Here is a 15,910-nt window from a genome sequence, read left to right as displayed (position 1 = left end):
ACAACTCTCAAAAGTTCCAGCTCCATGTTCTTTTCATATTGGCGTGGATGATTTTTTAAACATGCATATGTTTTACAGCAATATTCGAACAAGTTTGGTGCCACGTATATCCAATACTGTATGACCCAATAAAGTCCTGATTTTTTTATACATACTCGTAGATCTAGCCTTCGGCCTTCATAAGCAACTCTCAAAAGTTCCAGCTCCATGTTCCTTTTATATTGGCGTGGATGATTTTTTAAACATGCATATGTTTTTCAGCAACATTCGAACAAGTTTGGTGCCACGTATATCCAATACTGTATGACCCAACAAAGTCCTAATTTTTTTGTACACTCTCGTAGATCTAGCCTTCATAAGCAACTCACAAAAGTTTCAGATCCATGTTCCTACTATTTTGTCGAGAATGATTTTTTAAACATGCGTATATTTTTCAGCAATATTCGAACAAGTTTGGTGCCACGTATATCCAATACTGTATGACCCAACAAAGTCCTGATTTTTTTGTACATACTCGTAGATCTAGCCTTCATAAGCAACTCCCAAAAGTTCCAGCTCCATGTTCCTTTTATATTGGCGTGGATGATTTTTTAAACATGCATATGTTTTGCAGCAATATTCGAAGAAGTTTGATGCCACGTATATCCAATACTGTATGACCCAACAAAGTCCTGATTTTTTTCTACATACTCGTAGATATAGCCTTCATAAGCAGCTCTCAAAAGTTCCAGCTCCAAGTTCCTTTTATTTTGGCGAGGATGATTTTTTAAACATGCATATGTTTTTCAGCAATATTCGAAGAAGTTTGGTGCCACGTATATCCAATACTGTATGACCCAATAAAGTCCTGATTTTTTTATACATACTCGTAGATCTAGCCTTCAGCCTTCATAAGCAACTCTCAAAAGTTCCAGCTCCATGTTCCTTTTATATTGGCGTGGATGATTTTTTAAACATGCATATGTTTTTCAGCAACATTCGAACAAGTTTGGTGCCACGTATATCCAATACTGTATGACCCAACAAAGTCCTGATTTTTTTCTACATAGTCGTAGATATAGCCTTCATAAGCAGCTCTCAAAAGTTCCAGCTCCATGTTCCTTTTATTTTGGCGAGGATGATTTTTTAAACATGCATATGTTTTACAGCAATATTCTAACAAGTTTGGTGCCACGTATATCCAATACTGTATGACCCAATAAAGTCCTGATTTTTTTATACATACCCGTAGATCTAGCCTTCAGCCTTCATAAGCAACTCTCAAAAGTTCCAGCTCCATGTTCCTTTTATATTGGCGTGGATGATTTTTTAAACATGCATATGTTTTTCATCAATTTTCGAACAAGTTTGGTGTCACGTATTTCCAATATTATGTGACAGAAAAGAGTTGAAACTTAACCTAGTAACAACAACTACTTTCGAATAGGATATAAATTCTTATGGTTGTAGGTTTTTGCCAAAGACTTCGATCAAGTCATGGGGATGCGTGTGTTTTATTTAAAAGAACATAGTGTATTAATTTTAGACAAAGCAACGTTTTATTTGAGTGGTACGGTAAATCGACATAATTGGCGCTACTGGACTCGGAAAAATCTCCACTAGAAACACGTCCAGAGGCCCAAAAAAATTTTTGCGTAGGTATCGTCATGAGAATATTTATTACTTGTCATTTCTTAAATTCTTAAATTTAAAAGCTGGGCGATATTTGAAACATATGCATATTGCAGTACTTTCAGAACAAGATTATGCATCACCACATTATGGTACCAATGTTCAAAGGCTTCTTTAGAAGCAGTTTGATGGAAGGTGGATCAATGGAGGCCAACTTGTCCACATGATTCCTCTATTCTGGATTTTATTCTGTGAAGATATTTGGAAAGTCGGTTTCACGTTAACCAACCAGACAATTGAGAAGACTTAATGGAACGAATTGAACATGGAATTTTGGAGTATTGGTTTACGTCAGATAGTGAACGAGAACAATTCCTGGACTCCAGCGAGAACAGTGATAACTATGATCAATTTTCGTTTATATTTCTGTATCTATTTATTCACAATATGAATTTTCCAGCAACCGTCCGGGAAGTACTTATTTTTCGGACGCTTTTTCTTCGAGAAGGTACAACTTTTTTTAGCCCAATACGGAAAGTAAGTACTTTCCTTTCATTTTATATACCTAGGAATCAAGTATTATTACTCCTATTATCCTCGCAGGAGGCATGTAGCGAGCTAGAGTTTTTTACAAGTTGTCAATGTCAAGTGCTATTTTGATAGAAACCGCAACAGGTCTAAAAGTCAAATTTTTCATGGAAACTTTTTATAATTCAAAATTTTTATTAATATTTTCTTATGATATATATATTATGAATGCTTCTAAATGTTCTTGATTTTAGGTCGTTTCTGTTTCAAAATTCTAAAAATTTTAGAAGAATCAATATATCAAAAGGTCTAAGAAATCGAAGAAAATTATATTTTATACAGGGTGCTTCGGAATAGCACTCCAATTTCTAGGGAAATGGTTCTATAGGTAAATATAAGGAAAAAAGTTGCTATAACAAAACTTCCAAGAACGTTTCGCAGGCGAGTTATATTGAGCGATAGATTTCGCCCGGATTCCTGATCCACCAATAATAGGAAGTCATATTGAATGTCTCGAGTCTGAATTTGTCATGCAAATTTGTTTCGTTCAAATGTATTTTGACCTGAAAAATTGAATAATATACGTCTCAGATCTGTAAGTAATACTTTGTACACTAATTTACGTAAAATACAAAAACTCCAAACTCCAAAATACATTTTTATTTTACTTTCGGAGTAAAATAATTTCGTTAAAAGCCTGATAAATGCATTAAACTTTCAAATAAAACTAACAGAAAATTTAATTCTGAATAGAATGATGTACACAACCTCAATAAAAATTAAATACAAGTGAAAATATCTTTATTTTACTGCATGAGAATCAAAAGGAAAATGAGCAAATTGTGTAAGTAACCTTAAATTTAACGATGGAAGTTTTGTTATACCAACTTTTTCCTTATATTTACCTATAGAATCATTTCCTGAGATATTGGAGTGCTATTCCGAAACACACTGTATAATATTAATCTTATCATAGTTAATTTTCAAGTTTCACAACAACAAGCATTTAAATATACCAAATATTTCAATCAAATTGAACCCGTTTAATATTACCAATTATTCAAATTTCAATATAAGTGGGAGTCAAAATATAAGAATTAGAATGTTCCCAATTTTGTTACTTAAATAAATGATATAAATTGATGTGTGTGCTCCACTTATTTATGTTAATAACTAATTCACATGTTTGTTAAAAAAATTGTACTTAACACGACCTGAAACTGTTTTCTTACACTCAGACTTTGTGGATTCGTCTGCAGCTCGCCTTAGAATCTTGTCTACTCGTCCGAAAAATCGGTACATCTCGAACTTATTATATAATATTATATAGTAATGCATATAAATGTTATTGAATTTAGTACAATACACTAATGAGTTTTGTACAATATCTTTCCTACGACCAAGTAAAAAAATCTTACGTATTTTTTAAATAAGAAAGTCAATTAAAGAATGTCACGCATGCGTTGAAAAGTAATTCAACACATGTGTTGAAAAGTTCAAAAATCCTACAAAATATCCATCAAATTGTCATTCAACTACTTTATACATTACCCCATTATAGTAATAACACTGAATTCTAGTTTTTAAATTATCTTACAGACACTAGTATGTATTTGAACACAAATCACAACACAACTTTTAATTTTTATTGTAAACACTAAAATAACCTCAAAAAATCATATTATCTACTTCTTCAGCCTTCTTAGATTTGGCCTTTTGCCTATCGGCACCCAGCCAGATTCATATTGTATTCGCGTATTACCTCTATCGTTCAAGACCATATTAAACATACGAAAAAGAAGCATTTCAATACGTGTAGGTTTTGTTATTTTATAGTACATGTGTGAAATAAGCTACTTTCTTACATAAAAGTGAGTGTGCAATCTATCATTTTCATAAGTGGTTGTAGGAAATTAGTACATTATGTGACTAGGAGTAAAAGGTTACCAGATCCTGTGTGTGCTGTGCAAACACAGGATCTGGTATTGTGCAAACTGGACGAAACATATAATGGGTCTTCTGCTCCGAGTGACATATACTACTTTCTCTTCAAGCGTAAAAATAATACATTGAAATTCTTCTTCTTAAGACATTTTCAAACTTTTCAAAACTGACAAACATCAAGTTAAATAAAAATTAGATAACAGTTTCCATCTACTTGGTTACAACGCCCACAATAAGACGTTGCTATCGTTTCTCTTTATTTTGTTATTAGCACAATAATGAGCGTTCATTATTTCACTAGTTAAATAATATGTTATTTCTACTATCTGTATTGCCGAAAATAATATAGATATTATTATACGCTTGAAGAAAAATTACTATTTTAGCTGTTATTATTGTGATGTTTCTTAACCCAGATATGCCTGAAATTTTTTTTTGTTTTTATTTTGTTCTTTCTTATTGTAAGTAGTTGTTTTTATGTCTCTGAAACATAATCATTTGGAAATTTTCGATTCCCATCTGTAGTTTTTTCAAAAATGATTGTCCTTTTAGAAGGACTGTAGGCACTTGAATACTATAATTTTATTTTCTATAAAAGTAAAATTTTATTTAAAACAAAGTAACATAAATTTATTCAAAAAATGTATAGAAAAAAACTAAAGTTTGATTAGATTTCTTTCACATGGTAAGGCTTAAAACATACAACATGTAATGCAGCATCACACTTCTCACACTTGGTGGAGACTTTTTTGTGGCACATGCGACACCTGGTTTGCTTCCCTTGTGTCACAATTAAGTGATCAATACGATCATATCTCATCTCACAGTTATGTGATTGTGACAACTTCGATCTCTTCGCAAATTTTCGTTGGTTTCCTTCTGAAATGGTCATGACTATTCTCCTTCGAAATCCTAGATGATCCAGTTTTCCATTTTGTTCCCTGTGAAGTTGCCATGCATTTTGAACCGCAAGATCTAACATGTGAAATATAAGAGGAATGTACCACTTCTTTCCTCTCAAACCTATTCTGTAGAGACTTATATTTTGATCTGCCCTGTCAACGCCTCCCATATATTTGTTATAAGTAAATATATTATGAGGTTGGTCTACCTTAATTTTCTTTTTTTCTTTGAGAGAATAACGACTAACTGAATGAGTAGGGTGAACAGGCAAGGCATTGGATGCTAAAGTGACAACGTTATTGTCATGCCATTTAACAACTACAATGTTTTCTTCGTTAGTTTTGTATTCAATAAAACCTCTACTTTTTTTTCTTGAATTGGGATTTATTTGCCAGTGGACATTTTGACGTGCGATTTTCTGTTATGGTTCCTGTTATCTTCAAATTTCTTCTAGTCATTTCACTCAGAAGTGGTATAGTCGTAAAGAAATTGTCGCAAAAAATGTGATAGGGAAAGCTTTGAATAGAATTGATTATGTCGATATATTGCAGAATCACAGATGGTCCTAAACCCAGTTCCTTATAACAGGGCTTTATTTCTGATTTGGCATCTTGGTACGGCTCTACCCAAATAACATACCCTTTGCTGGTACAACCTGTCCATAATTTGTACCCATAACGTATGAGTTTACCACGTATGAATTGCTTACAGCCATGGCGACCATAATAAGGCACCATGGCTTCATCCACACTGTGATTTTCAGTTACTGGTGCATACTGTTGGAATAAACTGTTCATTTTATTTATCAATAATCGTACTTTGGCAAATCAGTCTGTCTTGTCTAAATTCGTGTTATCACAGCAATGTAAATTACTGAAAATACACTCAAAACGATCTCTAGATAACGAATTTATAACAAGCTGATTTTGCGTGTCAGAAGAATTTTCCCAATACATTCTACATCTGGGTAATTTTTGATAACCAGACGATGGCGAAAAAATTTTTCATTTTTTCTTTTGTTATGTTTCCAACCCTATTTTTGCTTGTAGCGTACATATTAGAATAGTAGACAAATAAATCTATAACTTCGTCACCCCAAAATAACGAAAACAATTCAATAACCGAATTTTCATTTTGAACAATTTGTGATTTTGGAACTTCTATATTATTAGGTGTTAAGTCTTGGTTTCTCCAAGCATAATTTTTCTTCACATATATATGTTGGGAGTTTTTCAGAAGACGTTTTACATCCGACAATGGCAGATTTTCTTCATTATCATCACTACCTGAATCGCTTGGTAAAGAAATATTAACATCTTCTTCAACATTAGGTTCAAAAATTTCTGCCTCGGCTAGAAGTTGCGATCCAGGCAAATTGTTAATATCTAAATGATCTTCATCGCCTGAATCTTCATCAGTAACTTCCTCGCAAGAATTTTTGGGCGGCATAATTGTAAGCGATATTTCGTCATCAACTTCATTGTGATCATCTTCTTCAATGATTTGCAATAGTTCATTCAGAGTGAGACCCCTGTAAAAGAATATCGGTTTGCCTACTGTCCTTCTAGAAGTACACATGATTTTTCTGATACTGATTGATTAAAAACGGTTCTTTTTATAAGCAAGCTGCATCAGCTAAAACCTGATACATACATTTACATGCATGTTCAACGAAAACTAAAAATAGAATAAAACAAAGTCCTCAAAAACTTACCCAACTAAGCGGAAAGATAAAGGTTCGTCCATCACAAATTGTTTTACCACGTGCTCAATAAAACAATAAACTTCCACTGATTTTGTAAAAGAAATTTCAAGAATAATGCTTGGGGTGACATTTGGTCAAGCGACATCTAGATTCAAATAACTGTATCTCAAAAAATTTAACAAAGATTCCTGTAATATTCAGTGTCCTTTTGGTAGGACAGTAGGCAAATCTGAATTAAATACTATTGTATAAAAACTTTTTCAGTGCATTTTAAATGAATTGTTGGTTTAAAAAAAATTTGACGTCACATTATGAATGAAAACAGTTTTTTAGAAAAATTAGTTATGTATAATGACACCAAATGTATCAAAACGTCTACAATGTTTAGACGAGTATTTTCGACATTAATGGCAGATTCGGTGTCCATTTTGTAGATGTTCTAGTACTTCTATATTAACTGAATAAATCAGATGATTATTAGAATTAAATCTGGTGTATAAGAAAGCTTCTATTCAAGTCATAACCTTTAATTTATTAAATTCAAGAGTCACAGAATCAGCACTAATATTTCTTATTTTAGTTTCAGTGTTTTTATGAAGACTTGTAAAATAAAAGCTAGACAATTCGACGTCTATAATTCAAACCAATTTCTAAACGAGATATTCATCAACTCACATGTCCTCGAACGGAATTCTTTCTTGATAAACAACCGATCTAAAAAGATTATTATAATAAATTCCAGTTAATGGATTTTTTGTCAATGGTTTTCATTTAATTTCCGTTGTCTACGTTGACCCTTCGACTTCACAAAAACAAAATAAAATCTGAAAGTATCATTGAAATTCCCTCAACAAAACCCTTCAGGCAGTATTTCATCCGATTTGTTTTCCACAGACTTCTCTCCCTATCTCTCGTCGATAGAGGCCAGAGATTTCATTGTGCCGAAACGAGTGATGCAGTTGAGTAATTGCCACTCTCATCTCACCACGGCCTTCTGCGACTATTCACGCATGAACCCTTGTAGGTGACATTTTGGAGAAGAGAGTGAATGAAGTGGTATGGTAAAAGTACATTAATTCAGCATGGAACGGAAGGGTATGTTTGTCGATTAACCTAACGTGTCGAGTTATATGTTGTGATTAAAGACGATAATGAACCTCTGAAAACCTGATAAAAAGCTATTTTCCATCTCTTTTGGTAACACCACGTGTTATTATTTATGTTAAGTGAGAAAATGAAAACATTTCAATAAACTTTTTCCATTGAAAATCATTTTCACTTTCAGTTTTATCATATTTTTTAAAATATTACGAAAAATAGTGAGAGAGAAATGCTTTATTGCTTGTAAAAATTAGAAAGAAACATAAAGATGGAACTAATGAAATAAAATTTCGATATGTAGAAGAAAACCACAATGGGAACAAAATTATGGGTAATAGTAATAGGTAATAATTAGTATATAAGTCCATAGCAAAATTAAACCATTATGCAGCATGCCCGGTATTAAATATTATTATTAGAATAGAAATGATTTGATATCGATTTGATTTCCAATTGGCAAGTGATTGTGCATTTTTTGCATTGTAAAATATTGAGCCCTAAATTGATTCGGAATGTGGAGTAGGAAGGTAAAGGTAAGTGGATAGCCGAGCAAGGTACTTTCTGAAATTGTGGAAGCGTGCTTACGAATTAGGCAAACGGATTCAAGTATGAATGAAAATGGAAGAATCAGAATTTTTAATATTTTAAATAAGTTCCTGCAATGAGCTCTGACTAAACAGTCAGAGAGAATATCTAACAGCTCCCTTTTGTAGTTCGCTCAAATTGAGTCGCACCACACGTACCCCAGAATGGACGAGCATATCAGAGATGCGACTCAATAAGGGCTGAATAGACTGTTAAAGAGTTGAATAAGTTCAGTTCTTTATATACTGATATCAGCGCAAAAGAGGAGGAACTTAATTTTAAGATAAGGCGGTAATATGTAACTCCAATTTCAAGAAATTGTCCACAACAAGCCCTAAGAATTTCACAGATTCAACGACGTCAATCGTGATGTTATTCAATAAAAAAGGCTGCAATGTATTTCTATATGACGAAACTTTGGTTTTAGAAACGTTGAGACAGAGAATATTACAATTATACCATGATTTAAGGAATGATAAGGTCACTAGTTATGGTCCTATGAAGTGCCGTGAGATCAAGGTTGCTCCAAGAGAAACTAGTATCGTCTGCGAAAAGACATATTTTACTACCAATGTCTAATACCGTTTATAAACAGAAAAAACAAGATAGGGACTAGTACTGAGCCTTGGGGCACTCAACATTCTGTTGGCTTGCAAGATGACATCGTTATATCAACCCTTACAAGCTGACATCTGGTGGTAAAGGTACGAGCCCCATCCCATTTCAGTTCGCCCAATTGAAAAAAATTACTAATTATTGTTTTTGGAGCTATTAAAAATCGGCAAATTGTTTCGTTTTGAGCACTTTATATTTTCTATAAACATTTTAGATACTTTTACAGGAGTTACAAGTCTTAATATATGTTATAAATATAAACTAAAAAAAAAAAAATGTAATCAGAAAGCTTAATATTAAACATACTTTTAAAAGTTACCATTGCGTAACTTCCCCTTCATTTTTAATAACAGCCGTAATTCTTTGAGGCATGGTGTTTATCAAATTCTGGCAGTATTTTGGAGTAAAATTATCCCAAATTTATTGTAGATTTTCCTTCTAATCCATGACAGTTCTAGCTGGATTTACACGGAATTGCTTTTTTATTTCATGCCAAAGTGTTTCTATTGGTGATAAATTTGGACTACTTGTAACTCACTCTAAAAGTGAGAACAATTTTGAGGCCTTTTTTGACTTATGGCATGATGCTCCATCTTGCTGAAAAATAAAGACTTTCCCAGCGGATAAAGTTACTTCTCTTGTTGGCAACAATGATTCTTCTAAAATATCCAGTATTGACAATTCCGTTTATGAAATGCAGTTTTCCCACTCCTCTTGCAGATATCGAGCCCCACACTATCACAGATGCCGGAAATTTTACTTTCCGCTTCAAACAATCTGGATGAAAAGCTTCTTTTTTTTGTCGAATAACTCTACTTCGATCGTCACCCACGCAAACTTCAAAATGAGACTCATCACTCCAATTTATACAGCTCCACTGTTCAAAATTCCAATTTTTTTACTCTTTAGCCCATTTAAGTCTATTTTTCTTTTGGATTTGAGTTACCCGACCATCAAGCGATCCGTGAAAATTCCATTGCGCACAGCTACTTTTTGGTATTTCAAAATAAAGTTTTATAATTTCGAATTTTACTAAGTGGGCTAACTGAAATGGGAAGGGGCTCGTATGACTTAAACTGCTACAGAAAATAATAGTTAACGTTTAAAATTCTACAGAGCGTAATGTTTTGGTCCAATTTCAAGATTTAGAATGATCTCATCTAACTTATGTTGTTAGTATAAGCCATATTAAGACCTCAGGTATGGAAAAAAATATGATTTAATTGAAGAAAACCGACATTTTCAGCTCTAATCTCGTGTATAAATCAATTTTATATCACTCACGTTAGAGTCTCTTCACATTCGAAGCATTTTAATACATTACAATACTTTTTAGGTAAGTTCGAACAAGTTCTAGCCACGTGTTCATCTTTTGTGGTTCGTTGTCCAGAAACAACGATCCGAAAGAGCTGCGGATATTAAGAACACTGTTGGTCGGGATTGACGAGATTGGTGTCTTCCAGTATCCGTCTCGGCGAACTGTCTACAACGTTCATTCTTATACTGGATACTCATGCCAGGTGTGAATTACGCTCCTACTCCTCCGGTGGACATTAATTTCCAACTATTTATCCTACTTTTACGGTGTAAGAAGAGTAGGAGGTGTGTAAGGTGTATGGGAACAACATATGCGCAAAGACTAACGCACAGATTTGCATGGAATACTGTCTCACCACCGTTACAGCCCAGACTTGGTCCTCAGTGATTACTATCTCTTATCTAAATTGAGAAAAACACTTAGAGGGACGCATTTCAGAATTGATGAAGAGCTGAAACAGTTTTAAGCTATCTTCGTGGCGGGACTGCAGGCTCAAGCATAAAGAAAATGGTACATCGCATGTTAAAATGCATGAATCTAAACAGGCCTTATTGAGAAAAATAGTCTAAGCTTCCGAAATATGTAATAATCAATGCCAAAAAACCAGTTTGTCATTATGAAAAGCTGTTGGGAACCTTATTTTGTGGATAAGTATCGTAAAAAATAATGAAATTTATTTCTCGTGTGTTGTTTTGTTGTGGTTATGTGAATTAGTTTACTAGCCTATGATGAGACTAATTTTTAACGACCCAGGCATTTACAGAAATATCATTTTCGGCACCAATTTTAAAATTTTATCTATGACATTGATTTTTATAGGTGATAATAATGAAATTTTCACTATACGAGGATATATTGAAAAATTCTTAGCCTACTATAGAAACAAACAAAATTTCAATGTCAAAATATTTGATTACTCAACATATTCTCCTCTTAATTTTTCTTGCTCTGCAAACCAGACCACCACAGCTTTTATTACCTCCTCGTTGGGAGAGAATTTATAACCTTTTAAACTTTTTTTCACTTGAGGAAAGAGATGATAGCTGGACGGAGCCAAATCTGGTAAACAAGGGGGGTATTCTATTAATTCAAACTCTAAATCATGAATTTTTTGAATGGCAACATGTGATTTGTGTGCAGGGGCATTGTCCTGTAAAAACAAAACACTTTTGGATAGCTTTCCGCGTCGTTTCTTTTTTCCGTAGATTGGTCAGTAATGTCGAATAGTAATCTCCAGTTATTGTTCTACCCTTAAACAAAAAATCAATCATGATTATTCCATGGCAATCCCAAAAAACTGAAGCAAGAACTTTTCCAGCAGATTTTAGGACCAGAGTGTCGCCATTCCATCGATTGTTGCTTTGTTTCTGGATCGAAGAAATGTACCCAAGTCTCATCCATAGTAATAATTAGGTTTGAAAAAGACTACATCTACATCGAGCACAGATCGAACGCGATGCTTCTACCCTTGCACGCTTTTGGTCAACAATCAAACATTTGGGGATGCATTTTGCAACAATTTTTCTTACATCCAAATTGACGTGAATTATATGATGAACGTGTTCGTATGAAATATTCAGTGCTTCAGATATCCGTTTTAGCCCAATTCGACGATCTGATAAAATCATGTCATGACACTGACACAGAACCTGACATTCCCGATCGGTCATCATCTTCAATAGAAAATTTACCTCTTTTGAATTTTGCAGTCCAATTTTTCACGTTCGCATACGAAGGACATTGATCACCAAGGGTATTAACCATATCTTCGTAAATCTGCTTACCTCTTAACCCTTTTAAATACAGGTGATGATGGCTCGATACTCCAATTTTCCGATTTTTACAATTTCGGTCTAACTAGATATCAATACATCCTCGTAGAATCTATTTGTTTCATAAAATTATCGAGTTACTTCTAGTCGTAACTTTTGCGGTCGCCATGGCCGAACGAATCAGCACAAACTAAATTTTATGACACCACACATAAATTATTCCGTATTCTTTCTCTTTTTCTTCAAAACATATAAAATAAAGAGAAAGAAAAAAGTCGGTATCCTCAGAGGACTAATTGAAACACTTAATTCTTCCTTTTTATTACTAGTTTCCCTATTATTCTTTCAAGAAAATTTAATCAACTCAGGGACTAACATAAATTGTGAATTCTTGAATCACCACAAGTGCGAATTAAGAAGTCCGGAGAGAATGTTGAGAGACCTACTTTATTTGACTGACTAACTTTTAGGTTTGTAACTGACAACGAGGACACAAGATGCATTTCCATTGTCATGCGGATGAGAATGGAAATAACGGAAATAACTTTTTTAACAAAACTACCGTTGGAAAGAGCTGTAACATATTACATACTCATGGAAAAAATTGTAAAAAGTTTAAAAGAAATTACGATGCTAAACATTAAGCGAAATGGATTCTAATTTGAACGGATATTCGGCGATTGTAGGAACCAATAGTTCTTTTTAGACTAACGTATCCTGTGCAATTGAGGTCTGGTTATCTGAGATGATGATAGAGCTCAACTATTCAGGGTGTCCCACGACGAGTTAAAACTATCTGTATATGGAAAAAAATACAGTAAAATCATGAAAATTTATACGTTTGGGTTTTCGGTTCTACCGAAAGACGACTGTAACTCGGGTTATTCTAAAAAGAACATCCTGTACATTAACACATTTTTGAAATTTACGTAAAATTTTAGTATACTTTTGTCTAAGAACTTTTTTCTAAAAATTCGCCAGCTTGAAATCTACTGGCAGATCCTTCAAGGACTTTGACTTATTATTAGTGGTTTATTCATCTTCAAAATGAAGTATAGGAGTTGTTTTATTGCACAACGGGAATAAGAAACTATCTACACCTATAAGATATGCATTAAATTATAAAGACTGCTATGGATGAATTTATAAATTAACGGAATTAATAAATTATAAACAACATCAATAGAAAGTGTACGGAGACCTCAAAATAATCGGTTTGTCGAATACTCTTGTTTTCTTTGTGTGTGACAGTACAGAGGGGCCATTATCTAAGAAAAGAATAGCGGGTACGCTCCGGACAAAGTTAAGTCGTTGGTTGCTCCAAAAAACACTATTCTATACCCTTTCTACATTAAACTGCGATTTATAGAAAACTTTGTAAAGGCCATGAGCAGGAATATGAATTGCGATATTTGCAAAAAATAATATTAAATATTACAAAAAATATTTATTGGACCGTAGATGCTGGATTCTAAAGTTCTTATTTGTTAATTTTCTTTGAAAATCGTTAAATTGGCTCGTTCTCAATTTAATAACGAGTAAATGAGAATTAGACCACACCTGCATCTCTAAATATTTACAGAAAACATTCAATATCTGGATAACGGTAAGGTTTATGTATGGGAAAGTATACATGAATTTGCCATATTATTTACCCCTTAATGCATTAAAATAGAATAAACCGGGTAGTTCTATTTGAGAAAATAAAGAAATTTGATATTTATGAAGTCAAATTTTGAACAATTTTTATACACACACTGTATAAACTATAAAATTTTACAACATAGATTCAAATACATCTGATCTTGCTTGGTGCAACCCAACAAAAACCAATTTCGTATTTTTAAGGGTAAAAAAATTAATTTATAAGGGTCTGCAACGGTCAAATATTTCACAAATATATTAATAATAACTCAAGAAGTATGCATTTTTTTAAAAAAATTAGACAAAAGGATACTATTATTCCAAAAATGTATGAATATACAGGGTGTTCTGTTTAAAATAACAAAGTTACAGTTCACTTCCGCCAGAACCAGAAGTCGGATATCTTTAAAAATATTGAAGTTGAAAAGATCTTATCCGAAAACCTAAACATAGAAATTTTCATGATTTTACTATAAGTATTTTGCCGTATACAAATAGTTTTGACTCGTCGTGGGACATCCTGTATATTTGTAACATTCTCCTTGTATAAATGTATAAATGTGTGAAGTATAAATCACCATGCTCTTAGTGTCTTCAGGTTCATCCTATAAATAAAATTGTTTCATGCGTGACCCGAACCCCAAAAAGACTTTTTCGAAATCTATCATTAGCATATTTGCGACAAACTAAATGCATTTGTAAGACAAACATAGCATTATTAGGGTCCTTTACCATGAGGCACGCCATCTTCCGATTTAAAAAATTTTAATTGCAATCGTTTGCAATCGTTTTGAGATAGAATATGACCAAGCTGCGATAACTCTGTCGCATTCTATCGCTAAATGTCAGCTTTCATGCAACTTTTGTTTTAATTCGATCGCAAAAAGTACGTGATCCAGCGTGAACTTCTAGCACACTTTTGACTATTTATTTGACGCACTTTAGGTGCATCGCAAACTGTGACATCTCATTCTATCGCAAAACGTCTGCTTTCGTTCAACTTTTATTTGAATCCGATCGCAAAAAGTGTGTGCTTCAACCTTACCTTGCAGCACACCATCAGTATCGCAAATATTGCTGAAGTCGCATTCTATCGCTAACGATCGCAATTGAAATGTATGAAATCGTCAAATGTCGCGCTCCATGGATTTGTTTTGGTAGCGTTCGTAACTAACAAGTGCTTCCATCCCATATTAATGTTTTACGCAGCATTGGAACGCAAACATTAAAAGCGTTTTTTTTTTAATACAAAAACTTCAGAATATAATGAAATAACTCAATTCACAAACTTTGTTTTTAAAAACAATTTAGCTAGCTAACTGTGAATTTAATAATAAATTAAAGTTTTATTTTGTTTCAATAATCTGATTGACGTACTTGACGAATATCAAACTATTTAGAACCTAGTTAGTTTACAACTTCTCTGCATATTAATTCTTATCTTATGCAATAATAAAATATAAAACTAAATAAAAATATTTATTGTTGATTACAGTCACATTAGTGGGGTTAAAGTTGACAATCAATACAACTGACATAAATATGAAATACAAACAATTTATAGTGATGATAAACTTAATGTGGTTAGAGTTATTTCCAATAAATAAGTAATTGATAATGGTTACGCCACTGTGATAAGGAAATCACTTAAGTATATGGTAAAAAAACTTTTACCAGAATTCACAACAAAACAATTTGTCGTGTAGTGTATTAGCCAGTGCTGTACCACTCGTATATATTTAATATTCTCTGTTATATTTATTATTGTAAAAATAAATGTACAAATTTTAACAATATCCATAACTTTTGTCAATGTGTGTGTGTTGAAATTATGGAAAGTAGATCCCAGTGGTAATGAGAGTACCTGGAAATTCAACTAACAAAATATTAATTCTTAGTTACATATCGTTTCCTCTTAATATCCAAAATGTATAGAAATTTATAATTGGGATGATATAGTTGGAGGCAATTGCAAATATTGATGCAAATTTGGATTTCGGAAAAAATATACTCTGATATCAAAATGGTTTATTTTGTTACATCCAATAGTTGTATTGTACATCTTCACATCTACAACTAATGTTGAAATCAAAGAACAAAACATAGTCCAATTCCATTCCTTTTTTGATTCTATGATGTAAGTTCGTCACACAAACGATCTAACAAATCGCCCGAAAATAAACG

This window comes from Diorhabda sublineata, chromosome 9 (genome assembly GCF_026230105.1).
Source record: "Diorhabda sublineata isolate icDioSubl1.1 chromosome 9, icDioSubl1.1, whole genome shotgun sequence".
Lineage (NCBI taxonomy): Eukaryota > Metazoa > Arthropoda > Insecta > Coleoptera > Chrysomelidae > Diorhabda > Diorhabda sublineata.
Note: the sequence above shows the minus strand (reverse complement) of the source record.